The following is a 22,705-nucleotide window of genomic DNA, read 5'->3' as shown; positions in this document are numbered from 1 at the left end:
AATTTACAAATAGAAACACCATGTTTGACTGTAAAATATTTGCTTGTGACAGCAAAGTGTGATGAACGTTCCACTTTCGTTTAGACATAATATATTAAAATGAACATCAGTTCTTCGGTGCGTTGCACTCGTAAAATCTTTGCAATTTAACATCGTAAATTGATAATGATGTAAGAAAACTTTATCACTTTAACAAATACGCAATTGAACTTCACACCACGCTGAAAACTGTTACAATAAATCAGAAAGCCAAAAAATGACGTACTTTTTCAGAACTATAGAAATTATTATGTTAATTAAATTGTTAAGCATAGTTTAAACATTTTTGTGAATATTTCTTTTTTAATATTAGATGGTTCACTCGAAAGATAATTTTAAATAATTTACATCTTCAAGTATTCCAACGAAAATATTCCGAGCAAGTTACATAAATTCTGTAAAAATGTAACAAAAAGTAGATAAGCTGAAAATGAAAAAGTATAGAAACCCCTTATCCTTCTTTTATATTGCAAACGGGAAAAAAGGCAACACGAATATAAAGGGGAAGCAAGTAATCCTCAGTTTCCTTATTTAACTTAGCCACAATTACATTATATTTTATAAGTTTGATAAAACTTTTAAATAGTTTGACACCTTTTTCTTAAGATCAGATTTTAGATGACTGACTCCTGTATAATTACCAGGTTGTTTTTGTACAAATAGTGTTTTATTAAGAGAAAGTAGTTATTTGGATCTGAGCCGAGTGCAAGTTGATAATTAGGATGTCGTGCTATAGAGGTGAGGTTCTGCAGATCGCGTCCCGTTATCTCTAAAAGAAAACATCGCATCCTGCACTATGGAACCGTTGTAAGAAATACGGACTAGTCCCATTATTTGGCCTAACACGACTAGCTCAAGAGTTGGTAGTGAGTAGTGTTAATTAGCTGTCTAAACATTGAAAATTAAATACAATTAACAAAGGTAGGATTCAGGTACCTTTTATCGCAATCCTGTAAACAATTATTTTTAACTACAATAATAATTTATAATTAACTAAAAATAGTATTTCACTCAAAATAGAATTCGAGTTCCGTATAAAGTGGTAAAATATAATCTAATATATAGTGTCTCTAACCTAATAGTTATGCAGAACGATTTATTATTAAACCATATAACAAACCTCGTATAAAAGATATGTAACAATTTATATGTTCTACAGTTACCTGATCAATGACATTTCCTGGTTAACATTACCATCTATCAGTGTTATTTTATTTTGTGTGGAACTTCCTTTGCTTACTGCATATTTTTATCTTCAACAAGAAAACACAAAAACTAAAAATCACCAACGGATATGCAACTGTTGTTTTTGAATGTGAAGTCAGTGTGTTTAGATTTATTAAGAAACATAAGAAGAGAGTTATTCGTGCATTTGGAGCTGCTGTGGAAGTATTTCAGATTTTTTTAAAGTTAGCTTTATAGAATGATGACACTGTTAATCGTCCTTCTATCTCGGTTGTGTGTATCCAGAGTTGATGTTATAACCAGTATTAAGAGGATCACCCTTTCTTTACATAGTCATGTCGACAATATTTTTCGCATTCTGAGTGAAATTACATTCAGATAAGACTGAAAATGATTTTAACAAATCTTTCTAAAAATAAATATCAGTCTTATTGTGATGTAATGCCAAACAAACTATACCGATTAATAGATCAAGTTTCACTAGGGTAAGTTTTTATATACCGTAATATTCGATAACATTTTGTTTCGAAAGCAAAAAAGTAATTATTTCTTAATCATGTTTGAGTTTTTGAAAAAAAGAAGGTATTTCCGATATCTGCGGAGAATCAATATTTTATAATGTATTTTAAGATCGTTTAATCCAATTTATCACACTTAGTTTCGATGTCCGGGTCTGTTGTTAACGTGGCTTATAATTATTGAACTTGAAAATCACCTATTAATGACATGAAATAATGTTTAAGGACGCCAGGGAACCTATTAGTACATTTCGGCTTTCATATCCTTTAAACTATTGTAATTTTTTTTTAAATCTTAGAACTAGCCCTTATCATTCTTATAGTTAGCAAACTTTCACTCAAACTCACTTAAATTTACTACCTCCACAACATCTGAAGGCAACCCATTCGAGAAGCCAACTACCCTTTTATAAAAATGAAACTGTCTTAGCTGATGATGCCAAAATTTATATTTGTGTCCTTCTTTTCTTACTGTTAAATATGAAAAACGATGGCGCGTCAACGCTAACATTTCTCTTTAGAATCTTAAACATATTAATCAGATTTCCTATAACTCTAAATATCTTCACTAATATACTGTGTCGTTTAGTGCACAGGATAATAATTATAAACTCTTCATCAGTAACTTCAAGCGCCAAACACATTCTTGAATTATATAACAAATCAATACATGGACTCTATAGGTTTGTCATAAAGAAAAACATCTTCAATTACTTAATCTTGCTGGAGCGTCTGGTCAGTCCAGAAGAAGTATTGAAAAGATTTTAAACTGTTTCCTTAATAACGTCTTCAGGTGTGTATTGTTTTATTGGCAAATGTGTACAATTTGAAAAAAATAAATAATACACCACGTTAAGATAGATATACAACTGAAAACATTTTTAATCCAAGACAATCTGAGGCGTCTAAAAAGTGACTACACGTGTCGACGTTTTAACGTCATTATCACGAGTGAAATTGTAAAGCAAAACAGTATCATATTTATACCTTTTTAACTAGGTAATGTGAATTGATTCTAGGTTTACTATAATACTTATAATGTGCAAATAGCACTTTTGTATCAATGAAACTCAAACCATGGACTCCTGGTTCACACTACAGCACATTGCTCTGTCATGCTCGGCTACATATCAAAAGAAAAACATAGTTCAGACGTTTTCTTGTTCGAAAATAAAAATTAGTACACAATTAGAAATTATTTACAATGTGTAGAAAAAATAAAAATATAATGTTGAATAAAGAAGACTCGTAGTGTCGTTTGGTACAATATCATTATTTACAAAGGTTTCAGTAGAAACTATAATTAAGCATTTTTGGAATACATTGTTTCAAAATGAACTTTAAGCAACTGAAATTATAGATATAATTAATCTAATAAAGGTATGTGTAAATAACCTATTATTTCGAATTAGCAACGATGTTTATAAACAAAATGAAATGTTAGCTATAGGATTTCCACTTTAACTAATGCTGTGTGACTTGTGTATAGATGAATTTAAAGTAATAGCAATAAACTGTGCAAAATGTAAGCGTGGTATTGGAATAAGGTATATAGATGACATGTTCTTGGTGTGAGGATATGGTAATAAGATATTAACAGAGACTGCATGCTGTATGAACATAATAGAACCATATATATTTTACCTATGAAAATGAGAAAAAATATAGTTTGCCTTTTTCTAGATCTATTGGTAAAAAGAACGACCAAGGAAATTTAGAAACATACTAGTTGAAACTGAGTCCTTCAACTGATTACTGCATTGATAGTTAAACATAGAACGAAAGGGCGCAATAGTGTAGTTATCATCAAAAGGGGTATTGGTGATGTCGAGGAAACCCACTTGTAGAGAAATATATATATAAAAACGGCTCGTTTTTACATATATAAAAAGGGGTATTGGAATCATATATAACAAATAATTAGTTTCAATATTTCAAGTTAAAGCAGATATTCGACACATTACAAGAGCTAAATTTATCGAGATCGAAAACTATTAAACTAACTCTACGACACTTGTTTACGAAATGACTTTCAAATGTTGTCCATCTCAGGCTTAGTATTAAAAGATGTTGGGCTGTTTGGTATGGTAGGTGTTAAAAAGGAATATTTAACTTTGCCATATGTTCCAGGTTTAATTAATAATTTTATTTAAAATGTATAAAAAACAGCAGATGTTTAAAAATTAGTTTAAACTGATAAATAGAATAAATAAAACTGGAGATGATACTCACAAGATAACTTATAGTTAATGAAAATAAGTTGGAGCTTATAAAACTGAATATAAAATAATTTATATTGGACAGACAAAACAATCTAAAATGTCATTTAGCAGAGCATAGGCGATGTGCAAAAAATAAAAAGGCAAAGAAATCGACCATAGTAAAACATGTACAAAATATCATAACATAAGATATTGTTGGAAAAAGTCTGTGATATTGGCTTAACTAAAGGGTATTAGAGCCAACAATATCCATGTATCTTTGAAAATAACAAAGTATAAAAAATCTCAAATTAGTAAATAGAGACGAAAGTCTGACGAATATCTTTTTAAGAATATGGTGAAACTTCCTCTTAGAATTACTGAAAAATACTAAACTTATAAAAATTCGCATGATTTTGTTAAAAAAAAAACGTTTAAATAAGATACTATTTTGTTTTGCAGTTTCTCATTTGATGAAAAATTGAAATGTAAAAACATGTAGAAACAACATTTTTAGAGGCCATAGATTGGCCTGAATTAAAATGTTTTAACTGTGTGTATTTATATTAATGTCGTATTTATTATTTTAATGATATTTCAACTCTTCTTGTAAACCTCTGAACCCTAATTAGCAAAATTGAGTGTAGTTTGCGATTTTCAAATGATGTTTTCATCTTCTGTGCAATTTAACGTTCGTTTTCAAATGTATAAGATTGTACATGAGATAACACTTTGACATTTATTTTTGTTTCAAAAAAGCATAACGTGACCTTAGTTTGTTCTGCTTACTTGTTATTATACGATGTCCTGTTACGATGATTGTTTCAAGCGTAAAATCTTCTATGTGAAGGAGAGTAACAGTTAAATTTCGAAATCATGCTCAGGAATGTTCAGGTTATGTACAGTTATACCTCTTCATTGGCAAAAATTTGCAGTAAAACGCTAATATTCTGAAAATTTACTGCTTGATGAAGAATTTTCTAGGCCATTTTTACACAATCTATAATTTTTTAAACTCTAATCGTTTTGTAAATTTTATATAAAGTAGTTTAATAATGCTAGTAAAACACGTGTTCAATATAATTAAATTTCAAATATCTGTATTTATGTTTTTTATATAGCAAAGCCACATTAGGCTATTTGCTGTGTCCATTGAGGGGAATCGAGCGCCTGATTTTAGAGTTGCAAGTCGGAAGACTTACCGCTGTCCCAGCGGATGGCGATTGTAAGTGTTTGGTTGGGTAGCCTTTTCTAAAAAAAAATACTTAACAGATTATTACATTGGAATTATAACATTATTATTTATAAAATTAGTGTAAGTTACGAAAATTACACTCAGATGTTTTCTAACTGTGTTAAACTTGGAAAAAATGGTGTGTTTAATTATTCCAGTCGGTGGTTCTCAAACGTTTTTGTTTTCGTTATGTTATTATTTTGACAAACTAATATGGAATCTATACACTATGCAACTGTTTCTTTCCCGTAATTGTACAATCTTTTCATGAAATACTGCAGACTGAGAACTAATGATTAAGTTATTGGCTCAACCACAGTTCTATTCACTAAATCACTATAACATTATACAAAATTTTGTTTGAAAAAGTATTTAGTATTTAGCTCACTTGTACTCACTAACATCATTATTTACAAAAATAAATATTTGGATGTTTGAAGCCAAACGCTAGCTTTATATTTAGCGAAAACTTTATTCTTTAAATTTTGTATGCTGTAGGATTTCAAGTTATCTAAAAAAAATACGTAGTTTGGAGAACGTTCACTGTGTCCATAAGTAAAACTTCACTGCTCTTAACAAACACAAATTCAGGAGTATAGAAACTAATATGTTAATATATACGTACATTATTTTCGTATATTATCGAGAAAGTATGTGTGTGTTTTCTTATAGCAAAGCCACATATGCCCCTCCTCAGTGGGTCAACGGTACGTCTGCGGACTTACAACGCTAAAACCGGGTTTCGATACCCGTGGTGGGCAGAACACAGATAGTCCATTGTGTAGCTTTGTGCTTAATTCAAAACAACAACAACAAACCCACGTGAGGTTATCTGTTGAGTCCACCGAACCGATTCGAACCCCTGATTTTAGCTTTGTAAACCTGTAGACTTAACGTTCTACTAGCGGAGAACTCGAGAAAGTAAGAAAATACGTTTTAGTAGTTCAGATTTTATGAGGTTTGCTTTATTGTCATTAAATCGTACTATTTTTTTCACAAATAATCCTTCGTTGGAGTGTTCTTAAATTAGCAAAGCATATGTTAATATCCACGTCAGATTTCAAATTACCAAAACATTTTGCCAAAGTACACATTTCTCTTTGTTAAAGAACTAATTGGTATAAAAATGGACACAAAAATTTCATTTTAAATTGCTTGACGCCTACTACACTGAGAAACTAATGACATTGCTTTTTAGGTACGTACATTTATAAACTACAAAGTCAAAAATACACGAATTACAATGTTCCAACGCGGACAATAATGAACTTGTAATAGCATGCACTTGGTGATCCAGTTATGTGTACGTGAAAGTGTTTTATTTGTTTACGTATTAATGATACACATTTTTATTGAGAAAGAATGAAATTTCTGTTCTTTGAAAAGTCACATGTTAAGTATTGCTTGTAAAATCATGTTTATTTAGTTCAAGAATAATTTGTGAAATTGCTAACATCTTTTGAAATTAACATGATATTTTTCACAAATTCAGAAATGATTATGGGACTAGTCTAGTAAATCATGAAACTTCAGTATGAATATTAACATCTTTTAATTGGACAATTAAATCATATGACAAAAATAAATATAATAGATTATTAATTTTCGCATGAAGCAAGTAGACCTGTAGATATGCTGCGCTGACAATTCTTAATTTTCAAAATATTTGGACAGTACTATTCATCGCCAGCTATTGGGCTTCTACTTACCAATGAATAGTTGAACGATACGCTATAATGCTCCTACAGCTAAATCGTCGAACATGTTCAGTGATAGGATTCGAACTTGAACCTAAAGATTGCGAGTTGAGCGCCTTACTCGTTACGCTGTGTCGGGTCCAAATTCCACTCGATGTACCACAAAAATATTTTCATGAAAATAGTTCGGAAAATTTTAAACAAGAAGCGCTAAATGAACTGCTTGAAAAATAAAGACAGATTCAGAACCCCTTTGATTCGTAATCTGATGGTCACGGGTTCGAATTCCAGTCACATGAAACATGCTTGCACTTTCCTTATAAATGTAGGCCAATCCCACTATTTGTTGGTAACAGAGTAGTCCAAGAGCTGGCGGTGGGTAGTGATGACTAGATGCCTTCCCTCTAGTCTTACACTGATAAATTAGTGACAGCTAGTGCAGATAGCCCTCATGTATATTTGCGGGAAAATCACAAAATAAACAAATAAACAAACAGAAGCTTTTTACCAGGCAGATAATTCGGAAAGGGTAGAGATAAAACATAACTGTCAGTCTCAGTAGTATTTAATGAGTCATACTTTATCGTATTCAAGGTTATGCCTTTCTGAAATTATTTTAATATGCAATATACATTTAAACATCTATGGCAGAGAAGAAGGCAATGACAAAAGAAATATTTTAAGCCAAACATTGCCAAAGTCCATTCTCAATAATAGTACATATAAACAGAAGTATTGTAAATACAAGCATATGGAGTATTGTCATATGAAATCGAAATACGACCATAAAAAATATTATTACACCAACCTCGGTTTGAATTGTAAAGTCAGAATTTTGCCCAAGCAGACTATTAAACCTGTGATATTTACAGAATGTTAAAAATATATTAAAAAGTTCAAAGATAAAGTATAAAACAAACAATGTTCTTCAGCTGCTCTTAAACTGTCTAATAATGACACACTACAGATTTCAAGAACAGTTTAATACCATTAATAGTGTCACCAGAATGCTAGGCTTGCTAACAGGCTGAATGCCAGACAGTTCTGAGATGAAAGTTATCCATCAACGTCAGACGACAGGAAATGCAATCTAGCTAATTAAACGCATAGATACCGCGCAAACAAGTCAAGGCTAGCGACCCAAGTTCACAAATAAATCAAAATATTACCATTATTTTATATTTGAGCATCATTACAAACACAGCAAATGTTTGTTTACCACCATTTTATAATACTGTTGGGATATTATCTCATTTACATTTATGCTTACAATTGGTGTTGTTTTACTATGCTATGATGGACTCAACTACATTCAAAAGAGCTAACACAATTCGAAGTTGCAATCTTCGATTGGTTATTATACGTTTTTATTATTATCTAATTCGAACTCGTAATTCTCCGTATTAAACCAAAACGTACTCGCTTATCTCAGAAGCAACTGTGTCTACAATGGTTCTGCGCTGCTTAATAGCCTGGCCCGGCATGGCCAAGCGTGTTAAGGCGTGCGACACGTAAGCTGAGGGTCGCGGGTTTGCTTCCCCCTCGCACCAAACATGCTCGCCCTTTCAGCCGTGGGGGCGTTATAATGTGACGGTCAATCCCACTATTCGTTGGTAAAAGAATAGCCCAAGAGTTGGCGGTGGGTGGTGATGACTAGCTCCCTTCCCTCTAGTCTTACACTGCTAAATTAGGGACGGCTAGCAGAGATAACCCTGGAGTAGCTTTGTGCGAAATTCAAAAAACAAACAAAGCTTAATAATAGCCCGGCATGGCCAGATGTGTAAGGCATTCAACTCGTAATCTAAGGATCGAGGGTTCGAATCTCCGTCGCACCAAACATGTTCGCCCTTACAGCCGTGGGGGTATTATATGTGACAGTAAATCCTACTATTCGTTGGTAAAAGAGTAGCCCAAGAGTTGGCGGAGGGTGGTGATGACTAGTTGTCTTCCCTCTACTCTTACACTGTTAAATTATGGACGGCTAGCGCAGATAGCCCTCGTGTAGCTTTGTGCGAAATTCAAAACAAACCAAACCAACGACTCAAGTAAAATTGGTAACAGTTACAATTCAGCTGTTTAATCTAGTTCATACTGTAACAGTTGTTATTTATGCAAAGACCACAATTACATCTACTGAATACACGCTGGTCTGCTAAGTCATGGTATATGGCGAAAGACCTCATCGATACTGGTTTTGGAAGATATAGTTTGGTTTATGTACGTGTATTATTATATATGCTTCTTTGCTTTCATCTGTAAGCTTTTAAAATTATTATTGTAATTTTTTTTTATCGTTGACTCACTGTAGGTGTAAATTATCATTTAAACAGTTCATTATTATATTGAGTGAAACTAAATAAGTAAGAACGATTGATTAACTATATGTGTGAATAATATTTTAAGCAGTAAATTATTATAACGAGTGAAATTAAGTACGTTACAGAGCGATCATGAATAGCTGTTATATTGATTAATCCAATTGGATAGATAAAAAAAAAACATAGTCGTGTTTTGTAATAACAACATCTCTAGTCGTGTTTTGTAATGACAACATCTCTTTAAATCCACTTCTATTCATGTTTTACTCCTACAAAAAGACTTCCATATTTAAAAATTGAGAATGTAGCTATTTTCTCAAGCATACCTGGCTACCGCTAATGAATCTGTATTATAATTTATAATATATTTTTGGAGATAAACACACTGTTTGAGTACTCCAATATAAGTTTCTGCAGATTTGCTTTTAATGCTAACAACAAAATATATGGTTGATTTAGGTTGTCTTGACTCGTTTAAGAATGTTCTTCATAGTAAGTGAGTTTGAAAACAACACTGATACTCTAATTTCTAATCAGATGATTTATTTCATATCGTGAGGTCGTTTTGTCCTTGTCTGAATATTTTTGGTAACGTATAATTATTCTGCCTGAGTGTTTTCAAAGAAACTTGATTTTTATTGCTCGGCTTTTCTTTGGGAGCAATGACGATGGCTTTAATTTTTAATATTGCATTATTTTGCCTTTAATGTGGTGGCGTAGCTTGTAATTTAAGTATCTATTGTATTATGTTTGTACAGTGACGAGCTGATTGATAGGGTCACTTCTATATATGAATGACAGATAGCTGTTAATTTAAATTTCATAAGTGAACAGTCTAGATCGTGCTAGATGTTGAGATTATGAAGAAAGTCATGAAAACTTGTCCGATGAAAAGGGTTATAAAATGAAAAATATTGTATTAATATCTGTTCCAAAGTAGTGTTAATTGTAGATAATTTGATACTGAGTTTCATAAATTGTTACGTACAAATTTTTGTATTAACGGGTTAAGAAAGAACAACCACAGCCCTTATAGGAGCGCCATTTTGTAAAAGTCACTTACTACATTTTTTTTCAATCAACTGTAATGTACCGTATTATAAGTTCTTTAGACCAACGATAGCTAGGTTGAGCCTGACAAGGTTTCCATCACTGGATTTGAAAGTTGTACAAAATAAACTTTAAAATAAAGTTTGGTTTGTTTTAAATTTCGCGCAAAGCTACTCGAGGGCTATCTGTGCTAGCCGTCCCTAATTTAGCAGTGTAAGACTAGAGGGAAGGTAGCTAGTCATTACCATTTACCGCCAACTCTTGAGCTACTCTTTTACTAAGGAATAGGGGGATTGAACGTCACGTAGTAAGGCCTCTACGGCTGAAAGGCCGAGCATGTTTTGTGTGATGGGAATTCCAATCCGCGACCCTCAGATTCAGAGTCACGCCTCCTCATTACATGACGATGTTGGGTACCTGTAAACTAAATTTAGTACATTTAAAGTCACATATAGCTTCTTTAGGTTTCTATGGTATGATGGACTCAACTCGACTTTAAAGAGCTAACACTATTCGAAATTGCAATCCTCGATTGGTTATTATATGTTTCTATTATTATCTACTTTGAACTCGTAATTCTCCGTATTAAACCAAAACGTACTCGCTTATCTCAGAAGCAACTGTGTCTACAACGTTTCTGCACTGTATAATAGTCCGGCATGGCATTCAACTCGTAATCTAAGGGTCAAGGGTTCGAATCTCCGTTGCGCCAAACATGCTCGCCTTTTTAGCCGTGGGGGCGTTATAATGTGATGGTCATTATAACTATTTGTTGGTAAAAGAGTAGCCCAAGAGTTGGCGGAGGGTGGTGATGACTAGCTGCCTTCTCTCTAGTCTTACGCTGCTAATTTAGGAACGGCTAGCGCAAATAGCCCTCATGTAGCTTTGTGCGTATTTCATAACAAATATAATAACTTATTTATTGATCTATAATGTAGGATAATTATTTTTTTGTTATAATACCGTTTCAGAACTTTTAACATGCACAAATTCTGATGAATGTTAAAAACAAATAGGCTATTTTGGAATTTTAAAAATATCCTTTTACTTTGGCATTTTATATGAAACTATAAAAGAGATGGAAATTGGTGGGAAATTTTTATTTCTTAACGTGAATTAATTTTTCAAATCCTTTGGTTTGAAGAGCTTTTGTGTGAGGACTAACTTCGCTGAATAAGTTTTGAAACGTTTTTCAGTAATTAATAACCCGTATGTCTTTGTCTTTCCTTCCATCTTTCAAGTGAATATATAAACCTCACTTAATGAAATTTGAATTTATCGATGCTTAAGTTGTATTAATGTTGCCCTTGATAATGACATACTTGATATGTCAAAACTACTTCCATATCTTATAAAATCAGTATGTGTTCATCTTAATAATTTGTATTCAGACTATAGTTTTATCCGGTAAAGTATTTGTGCTTAAAAAATATGTTTTAACATATTTTCATTGTGATAATATATATATATATGTATATTTATAAAACTATACCAAGTACATATCTTGTTTTCAAATCTTCAAAATAAAGGAAAATTCAATTTATATAACAAAAAAAACTAGGCGTTGAACTAAAACATACAGGTTTGTATGAAGACCAAATTTTACTTCACTTTTAATTTAGTACTCTTTATAATGTTAGAAACTTGAAGTGCACTAATCCAGCATAATATTTTCTTTCCTTGTGAATTCCGGTACTCAAGCAGTGTGCACTGAAACAATAGCTTTGTTTTGGTTACTTACTTTTGTAACAAGTAATGTTTGTGGTTATATTGTACTATTTTAATGAACTACAAACAACTCACTATGCTACGGTTACAAATAAAAAAGTAAGTTATAATGCAATATTTTTAATTTAATTTTAAAAAAGAATATAATGAAACATTAACAGATTACAAGTAATTTATTTAACTAGTTTTTCCAGCTCTTATATTTCAAGTAAATTTCGCAAGACGTAAGTAAATGAAGGGCGAACCTATAAAACCTTACTTTTGTCGGTGCAGAGATCGCGCGTAAAACTTCATATATTTTCTGAATTTACTTTCCAAAACCTCCGTTGTATCGTCACGAAACTCCACATTTACTACTCATATTAAAAATTATTATCGAAATGAAAGTCATTCTAATAAGTACTAATATGTTTGAGTTTGAAATATTAAAGAAGTTTCATATTTGTATATTAGACTGTAATTATGATTATTAGGAACCATTTTATAACTTATTTTGTTATCATTTAAGTTTGTTTGTTTGTTTTGGAATTTGGCGTAAACTACATCCCTAATTCAGCAGTGTAAGACTAGAGGGAAGGCAGCTAGTCATCATCACCCACCGCCAACTCTTGGGCTACTATTTTACCAATGAGTAGTAGTAGTATTTTACCGTCACATTATAATGTCTCCATAGCTGAAAGAATGAGCATGTTTGATGTGACGGGGATTTGAACCCGCAACCATTATTGTTTAAAAGATTCATATGTGTGATAAATTTTAATATTGCACCAAGATAATGTTGAAGTTTTCTGAATGCTTTGATTTGTGGATACACAATTCGAATTACAGCGAAGCGTTTTAGATTGTGTTTAGTAGACAAAACACTGACAAGCTGTTTTTGTGTAAATAAACAAAATAAACCTGTCAACTATTTAAACCAAACCTGTAAATAAATGTGCAATGAAGACAGAAAGACAAAGTGACTATTGACATCAAATTCTTATTAATATTATTAATACGAATCAACTATTGCTTTATGAATTTTATTTCATCATAAAGAATAAACAAAACTGAACAAAACTTATTGATAATTATTATTAAATAGATTTTACAGAATATTAATAATGCTCTATTAAACTTAGTTTGTTGTTTTGAAAAGTAGTTAATTAAACAAGTGAAATTGTACGAGACAAATAATGTTTAGAATAATAAATAGTCTTAATTTCACATATTGGCAAACAAAAATAAAAAACTCTGAGCATTAAAAGCACATTAGCGTATGACATGGAGTTTAGTTTTGGTAATTCTAAGAATCAAAACACCACCAAACTTTGATATACTTCATCATCATTAAAAATATAAGAAAAATAAATGTTAATGCTTAAATCTTTATGATTCATTAAGTGTTAAAATAATTATAATAAGAAAATAGCCTCGTGTGGCTTATCTTTTAAGAACAGAGTTTTATTAAAACCTAATTTATGGAAAATATTTTTAAAACTGTGATAAAACATACTGATAAGTACAGATTTAAGCATCATTATCAACTTTAGAAAGTTAGTCCTAACATGTAGTTAAAAATGTTTTGGTTTTGGTTGTTTGTTGTTAAGCACAAATATCAAAACCAGATTTTTAGGTTATAAGCCCTTATACTTAAAGTAAAGCCACAGGGGCGACGAAAATGGATTAGTGTTGAAATGATTCATTGTAATTGTTCAAAAAGTGTCGCTTATTATTATTTATTTAATACAATATGTGACAAACTTTAAACATGTTACTATCTAACTCTATAATAGTACACAGGTTCGTTATAAAAGATCAATATATTGAGAAACAAACAAGAAATGGAAAAAGGTAAGCAAAACGAAAAAACAGCACAGCCGCTCATGCGTTTTAATGGAACCATCTATCCATTAATTATATTAAACTTTTACTCATACATTCAGACTCCGTTTTAAACAAACGTCTCACTTTTATGTTCGCTTATAAAAGCATTTAGAAAGCTAACCTTAATGCATTACATTATTTTTCTTTCTTGACTTGTTACCAAACCCTTTGAAGCATCCAATATTCTCAGTCATCTTCATGTTTATTTGATGTTTTCAAAAGAGATCCAAAACTCGATCGCTGTTACATAGTTAACTATTATTATTTAGAAGAATAAAGGGTGTTTCTTTAAGATGTTATGAACTTAGGTGTAAGGTAACATCTGTTTAAGTAAAGAGATCCTGAAACATAGTGGCTGGTATTTGGTCCGTTTTAAAAGAATTAGGTAATTACAGTACTCAAAGTCATTCAATGGAATAAATGGATATAGCGGCTTCTTTTTGTGAGCTTTACGGTAAATAACGTATAGTGGCGTTTTTGTTTTTAAGTGACAGTATTGTAGCAACACAGTACAGAAGATTAATTTATCTTGTCAACTGTGTTATAAAGTAACTGAATCAGTTTCTGTGGACTTTGAAGAAAAAAAAAGAGTTTTATTCAAAGTCTTGGTTAGAACTATGGTGATTAGCTGTGTAATGAACATTTGTATATATGTTTTACTTGTTTAAATATATTATATTAAATACGTGGACTATTCGCTGTTTGCTTATTGTTGAAAATTATTGCTGACAAGTCAAAGACACCTGCAATAAAAACAATCTGACTAGTCCCTCTTATACAGAAAAATCTGACATTGGATAGCCAGCCAGGATCATGCAGTGGGAAAACGATGCTAAAAGAAAAGACGTGAATGATAGTTAAAGTAGGCCTATATACGCACATATGTAGCGGTAGCAAAAATATTATAGCTATCACAACTACAATATATAACCATGTCGACTGACTTTGATAAATGGATAAAGAGAAGTGAGCGACTTAGGCTCAAACATGACGATCTAAGAGAGTTTGGTAAACAACAAAAACAGCAAGGATTGGAGAGTGAGGAGTATCAACAGAGAGAGAGAATAAAAGAGAAAAATAAGGACAGAAAGAAGATACTGGAAATAGAGAGAAGAAGAGTGTAAATTGAGATTACTAAGCTCACTCAACATAAAGACCAATGATCCAAGAATGACAATGGAACTAGGGCCAGCTGACCTAAGCTGTCCAAATGTAATGAACAAAAATACGACATGGATGCTTTTCTGGAGAGGTATGAAAGATTCGCCCAAAGTCAGAATTAAGACAAAGGCAACTTGGGAGTCTGTCTCAGCTCTCTTCTCACGAAAATAGACCTACAAGGGTATGTGGACAAGACATTAGAAAACGCCATGAACTAACAAGTTAAAGTGGCCTTAATGAAATGCTATAAGTTTACCGAAGAACATTTTTGATGAAACTTCAGAGAAGTCAGAGCTGACACTGAAGAAACTGTATTTCAGTTTCTGGCTTGTCTACAGCAATACTTCAGGGGACTGGCTGACATTGCAAAGTGTGAATATAGCTTTGAAGAACTGGAAGATCAACTTCCAGTTGATACGTGTGCAATATATGATCACGTGCTCCATTAAAATGTCATTGTTCTTAGAGGAGAGGGAAGAAAAAAAGATAACAACGAGATGATCAAGCCAGCAAAACTATATATGAAAGTCCATGGATGGAGTATAATTGGCATGTTCAGTAATTAACACGCAGCCACAGGAATTTCAACATATGCTAGCTTGAGCTACCACAAAGATGATAATAACAAGAAACAAAAAACTACTCTCACCATGGATGCTGCTACCACAAGTAAAAGAACAGAGATGACTCATTAGATTCATCACAAGAAGGAAGCTCTACCACCGCGATTGATGGCCAACTCAAGTTAAAAATACGAGAATAGTGCTAATCGTTATTGTGCGGAATTTCATCATTGCGATCAATTACAATATCTGATAATTATAACCAGATGACAGGCAAGGTACATTTGTGTGTGCTGATTGATGGGCTAGTAAGAAAGTTTCCCATAGGAAAAATAAAAGTGAACACTCCATACTACTGCAGAACATCAAGCCATGTGTTTGAATGAGGCATCTGCAATCACCAAAAGATCTCAAAAAATGAAATTAAGTAATTATAGAGCCGTGCATCTGTCGAAAGGTGACAGTTCGAAAGTAGGTCTACAGGAATTGGCAGAAGCACAGAAGAAAGACCTTTCACTGCAAAAAGTTTGGAAAACTACCTGAGAGAAAGTCGAAGACAAGGCCAAATGGATAGAGCATACAGAACAGAGGATCAGGTGGGAGTGTTACAAAGAAGTTCTACTGAGAAGGTTAAACAGATCATAGTAAAAACAGAATAGTAGACTCAAGTTGGCTCACGAGTAGATTGTAGTAAGACATCTAGAAGCAAAGATAGAACTACCAGCAAGTTCAATTACTTAGATGTCATCGGAAATGTGACCAAATTTTACAGGTCTGCCGAACAACAATATTTAGAGGGAAGGTGATTAAGGATCCATTGGACGAAATGCCTCATATAGAAGAACCATTCATCAGAGCAACTGTGGACTTGATAGGACCACTAGCATCTGTATCTTATAAGTGCAACCAGTAAGTGATGATGATAGTAAATTATGAAACATGTTACTCAGAAATCACAACACTGCTAAACACAGAGATAGAGAGAGTAGCCTAATAGTCCTCCTAGAAGTGTTTTGCGGAGTAGGCTTTCCAAAAGAAATCTTGAGTGATAGAGGGACCCAGTTTACCTCATGATTGATGCAAGAGTTGTGCAGACCCATCAGCATAAAACATGCTCTTCACCACCTCACACAACCCCAGATGTACATGAGATTTTGAGAGAGTCAATTGAGTCTTAAAGAGCATGATGAAGACAATATGCCAGGAGAGACCATGCGACTGCAGGTAGTACGATTTGTTTACCAAGAAATATACAAGCAAATACTGATCTTCAGTCTTTCACTTGCTGTACGGAAAAACAGTTAAAGGTCTGATAAACAAATTGAAAAAATGGTGTACAGAAGAAGTAGAATCAGAAGTGAGGAATACATGCTAACATGTTCCATGCCTCAGGATCTACCTGGAGGAAACCTATCAACTGTCTCAAGAAAGCTTGTATACAGCGCAAAGCAGTCAAAAACATTTATATGAAAATAAGTAAAAAAACTGACATTTTGGTGTAAGACACAAGGTCTTGGTTCTGGTGCCTATAGGCAAAAAGGAACTCACTCTATAATAAGAAAGATCTTTCGAAGCGCAGAAAGTAGGCAACAGTGAATGAAAAGACCAGAATCTATTGTGTCAGTCTGTTAAAGAAGTACTTTGAGAAGGAAGAATACCTAATAAGAGCAGCCATTGAAGCACAGATGAAAGTTGCAGATATGGTTGTCATAGATGCAGGACCAGAAGACAGTGACAATGTCATAGAAAATGAAAACTACTAGATCTAAGACTGCAGTGTGAAAATGACACATACAAAAAAGTCAGAAGAAAGAGCTGGAAGAGATATTGTGCCAGGATGCGGATTCCTTCACAGATAAATCAAGCAAGACAGCACAGAATCTAGATCAAGTCAAGATGATGTTATTTCATATGATCAAGCAAGAAGTTGAGATAATTTTAGAAACTGGAATAACTGAGCCTTTGAAGCCAACCTACTATTCACCAGTCATAGTTGCGAAGTAAAGGTATGGCTCAAACTGTTGTGACATAGACTTGCGGATGCTTAACTTCATGACAAAGTTCGACTCTGAACCTATGGCCGACCAAGAGGCTACCATGGCAAAACTATGCAGGACAAAATTATTTTCTAAGATCGACCTCAGTATAGGTGGTTGACAGATCTCAATGAAGATAGGATCTAAAGAAAAGATGGTCTTTTTTACACCAAGTAGATGATACCAGATTGAAAGGATGCCATATGAGTTTGTCAACTCAGCAATGTCATTCAACCACATGTTGAGAAAGATGTCGCAAAAACCACAAACATTGAACACCATATGAATAAAATTCTGACCAACACGACCAGGTGAGAAGACCACCTGAAGAAACTCGGAGACCATTTAAGTGTTACATCAGTGTTTCTATACTGGACTTTGTTGAGCATAAGATTAATGACTGACAGATAGCCACGGAAGAAGAAAAGTTAATCCACATACAAGATGTACCACCTTCAATGATCAAGCAGCAAACCAGATCTTTCCGGAGGTTAACAGGATAATATAGGAAGTTCATCCCATATTATGATGAAGTCACTGCACCACTGATTGGCCTGACCCCTCAGCATTGTGAAATGGGAAGAAACTCAAGACATTTCATTCCTGAAGTTGAAGAACATGTAAGAACTTTTGCCAGTTTTTACAATGTCAGACTTCAACAGATAATTCATTCTTCAAGTCGATGCATCAGACAATTGGAGCAGTACTTATAAAAGAACATGAAAATAAATTGGCTCCAGTAACATACATCAGTAAAAAGCTCTTGAATAGTAAGAAGAATTACTCTGTGATTAAACAAGAGCATGTAGTCATCATATTTGCCATCAGAAAATCCCAGAAATATCTCTAGTGAAAGGAGTTCATCATCCAGATAGTCTATCAGCCACTTGCATACATCCAGAGGTGCAAGGATCATGAGATGGGCCTTGTACCCCCAGAACAGCATGTACTGCATTGAAGCAGTTTAGTGTTTAAGCACCGTTGAAATCATGCTTTAATTTTTGTATCTGAGGGGAGCATCTTCCAGGCATGTTCGCCATATAATGCTATAATGACTGGAAAGAACGATGTTTTTATATATTTACTTATGTAATGTTTAAGACAACTGCTATGAAAGATGAAAGATTAAAAATGCAAAATATTTTCTTAAGCAAATACAAATTATTTCTTTAGGATAATATCACTTCTTAAGATTATACAAACAATATTATTTTAAATATTATTCAAACACTTGATTAGATTTTAGAACTTTTAGATAAAAACTTTATGTTATTTGTGTTTATCAGTTGCCTTCAGGTTTTAAGCCTAATTGTTTGTTTGTTTTTGAATTTCGAGCAAAGCTACTCGATGGCTATCTGCGCTAGCCGTTCCTAATTTAGCAGTGTAAGACTAGAGGGAAGGCAGCTAATCATCACTACTCACCGCCAACTCTTGGGCTACTCTTTTACCAACGAATAGTGAGAATAATCGTCACATTATAACGCCTCCACAACTGAAAAGGCGATCATGTTTGGTGCGACTGGGATTCGAACCCACGACCCTCAGATTAATAGTCAAACGCCTTTACCCACCTGGCCTTGCCAAGCCTATAAGTCTAATATGTATAGATTTTTTTTTTAATTCTGGCAAGTTCTTTAAGATGTACAGATTCTAAACTGTGTGAATTATCAAATATATTTTTCTATGTATGACCTAATCTGGAAATGGAAGAATAATTTCAATAGTATTATGAAATTTGAATATAATGAATGGACACATTTCATTGTGAACAATTAGTAGCACAGCCAGTAAACAAACTATAATGCATTGTATTCTAAAATAGCTTAATTTTACACATGCAATAACAAATAATTTGTATTATTTCATTCAGTAAATCATTTGGGTTAACATGAGTATTTTTTTAACTGAAGCAAATTAATATCTATCAACAAAACATTAAGAATTTGTGGATACAAACGAATCCACTGGACTCATTTTTCTCTAGTACCATAAGCTTTGATAAACATGATATTTCTGCTTGCCAGCTAGTTAAAATTGTTACGCTATCTTTAATTTAACCTAAATCAGATAAACACAATCTGCCTAGTTATTTTGGGTATTGTATTGGCATTCCTACAGTTGTGTGGGATCCTTGGGCAAAAAGACCGGGAACTTTATCAGGATTTGAAAATGATTGTGTCTTGTTAGAGGGTTGAGGCGGTTTGGGTTTGGACATGATATACTGCAGAACACGCTTCCAACATTCAGCTGTGGAAGCGTTATGAGTGTTGCCGTCAGTTGTAATCACTATAGCTAGCAGGTGCACCTGAGCGGTTAGAATTAGGAATAAGTATACTGTAATATTGGGGTCTCTAACGTGATTGTTTAACTCACGTGTGCAGTGTACAATGTCAGTAGGAATTAAATAGTTTTGTATGAATTGCCTAAGAAATTACAGGTATTTAGTAATTTAATTTTGGTTATAAGAGCTTTAGATAACATTTAAACATAAGAAATTAACAATCCTCGAGCTAATAAAAATTATTACTGTCAATTTATAGTAAAAAATAATATTACTTATAAAGATATGTCAAAATTTTACCTTTAATTGCAAAATTAAAAGAACTGGAAGCTTATTATTATTAGTTTCAAGTTTGGCTGAAGTTTCATTTTCAGTGATGTCGAGAAAACCCACTTGTAGAGAAATATATATGCAAAAAACGGCTCGTTTTTGCATATATAAAGTTTCATTTTTATAAGCAAGTGGAAATAACGTAAGCTTTAAACTACTATAATAAATTGTTATCTTTGTTTATTATATCATTAAACATCTTATTAAGCTGCAGGTTACCATCATAAATTGCCGTAGTTGTTTATTAAACAAATTTCTAAGCTACAACTCTACCTTTTCTGATAATAATAATTCTCGCTGGATTTTAAATTATTCATATTTTTCTGTAAAATGTCTGGAAATGACCCGGTCACTCTAATCACAGTGTGCAGATCGCGGGATAGAAACCAGTCATAGATCATGCTGATTTTTCAAGTCGTGGAAACATTATAATGTTACAGCTAATTCCATTACTTGTTGGTAAAGATTATTCATAGATTTTGACAATGGATGGTGTTGACCAGCTGCTTTCACTCTATTCTAGGATTGGTCAGCACAAATAGCTTTTTGCAAAATTTAATAAACAAATATAATGTTCATCTTTGTTGTTTTTTTACTATATTTCAACAGTCATTGAAAGAAAAGAAAAAGTTTTGATTTACTGACAGTTTATCTCACTGTTTGGTTGAAAAAATATCCTCATAACAGGCAGTGAATATTGGATAAACTTTAATATTGGTGGTACATTACCGCTTAAGTTGAAAACAAAAGAAAAACTGCCGGTTTTAATTTTATGATAATATATTGGTGAAGTTAACCTCTGTGGCGCGCTTTAGTGATTTTGTCCTCAGTCTGTAAATTTATCTACGACCCCATTCGAGACGCGGTTGCTACTGTTTCATTATGGTGAAAGATATTGATCAATACACATTTGTGTAATTTTTTAAACTCTGATGTAATTACACATATAAACTGATATTTCATTTTTGGTTGGATTTTCTCTTTTTAAATCTCTTAAAGTATTTCTATTTTATGAAAACTGATTTATGTCACAAACGAGTTTTATCTTATATTAGCTTTCATCAACAACTACAAAAGACTCGCTCATAAATTGTATAAACCTAATGTAATTGAGAACCACAAACATCTATTTTCACAGTTATCGTTATGGATTAGATGTTTTGTTTTTCTATTTTAATATTTTTCTGAATTATTTGTTTCTTCTGAATTACTTTATACAAAACTATAAACTAGAATAAAAAATAACATATAATAAGTGTTACCTATTTTAAATACTTGAAACAGTAAACTGACAGTATATCGCAGTCTCAGCCCCAGTTTCTAACTTTAATAATTGTATCATCTATTGGCTCAGTAACACACGTTATCAGCCTAGTCATTCATAATTGTTTCTATAAGAACAACGTATAAAGTGTCTCCTCGTTTCGAGTATGGAAATGATGTTGGCAGTAATGATCTGATGGCAGAACTTCCACGCATATTACTGAAAATAGCAATAAAATCCGAGAAAGAGGATCTGGTTATACACGACAAATAATTATTGTATGGAAACGATTCTCTCGACCATTACGTTATATCATTAACATACTGTTTTGTAGAAGCTCCAAGAGAGCTTTAACGAGAATTTACACGTCTCTGACAATGTTCTTCTACCTTCATCATGGAAAAATCCTGGTGTTCGTACGACTGTGACCTTGTTAAGGATACACAGTAATTTACTACAAAGCTGTTGTGTTATTACACACCTCGATTTTATTTCCGAGTCATAAAATAGCACAGTCATAATAGAAAACAAAACAGATAACGATTGAACTAATTCTAGACAAAAGAAGTGATAGATATTTTGTTTAAATGTGTCTGATAAATGTATCCTCATTATTTATAATCATTTATTGCAGAGACTTTTGATATTTAAGAGATTGATGTAGCTGTTGAAATTTAGCGTAAAGCTACACAATAGGATATGTGCAGTCTTTCCACCACAAGGAATTGAATACTGAGTTTTAGTGTTGCAGATCTGCAGTTTTACCGCTGAAACACTGGAGATGATTCTTTTAGCAGCTATAAGACTGAAACAAGACATAGAATATTAATATTTTCAAAATAAACTATTTTGTTCTAGTTTCTTTGTTAATATATAAAGAAAAATTAAAGAAGATAATCCTCTTTCGTTTCGAGGCAAGTTATAAATTTTGTGATTTGGCGTAACAAACGGTATTTGAAGAAACTAATTTATTGAATTGGAACAGTAAAATCTAGCATCATAAAAGATATTACACAAAATACATAAGTTGGTAAGAAGCGTTGCGCTTAGTAAAAACGAAGTCATTAAAATTTACCTTTCACTTTATTACTGGATACAGAAGTTTCCTACACCTATTACTGAATAATTCATTTTTGTTGATATTGTACATTGTTACTGTTGTAGATTCAGCTCTTTGGAATTAAATGACCTATCTCTAAGTAAGAAAAACAACATTTATGAAATATAGAGGTAA

General features: G+C 32.6%; 1 long non-coding RNA gene across 2 annotated transcripts; it reads left to right on the top strand.

Moving 5' to 3' along the window:
- Positions 1-756: 756 nt before the first annotated feature.
- On the top strand, positions 757-22,284 carry LOC143236455 (uncharacterized). 2 transcript variants are annotated; one of them, XR_013019561.1, is made up of 3 exons: positions 757-960; positions 5,065-5,168; positions 22,106-22,284. It is a non-coding gene; the product is annotated as an uncharacterized LOC143236455 (long non-coding RNA). The 2 variants fall into 2 exon arrangements; XR_013019560.1 differs by having other exon boundaries at positions 758-905.
- Positions 22,285-22,705: the final 421 nt, after the last annotated feature.

This window comes from Tachypleus tridentatus, chromosome 2, assembly GCF_004210375.1.
Source record: "Tachypleus tridentatus isolate NWPU-2018 chromosome 2, ASM421037v1, whole genome shotgun sequence".
NCBI lineage: Eukaryota > Metazoa > Arthropoda > Merostomata > Xiphosura > Limulidae > Tachypleus > Tachypleus tridentatus.
Note: the sequence above shows the minus strand (reverse complement) of the source record. Positions and strands in the feature narration are given on the sequence as shown.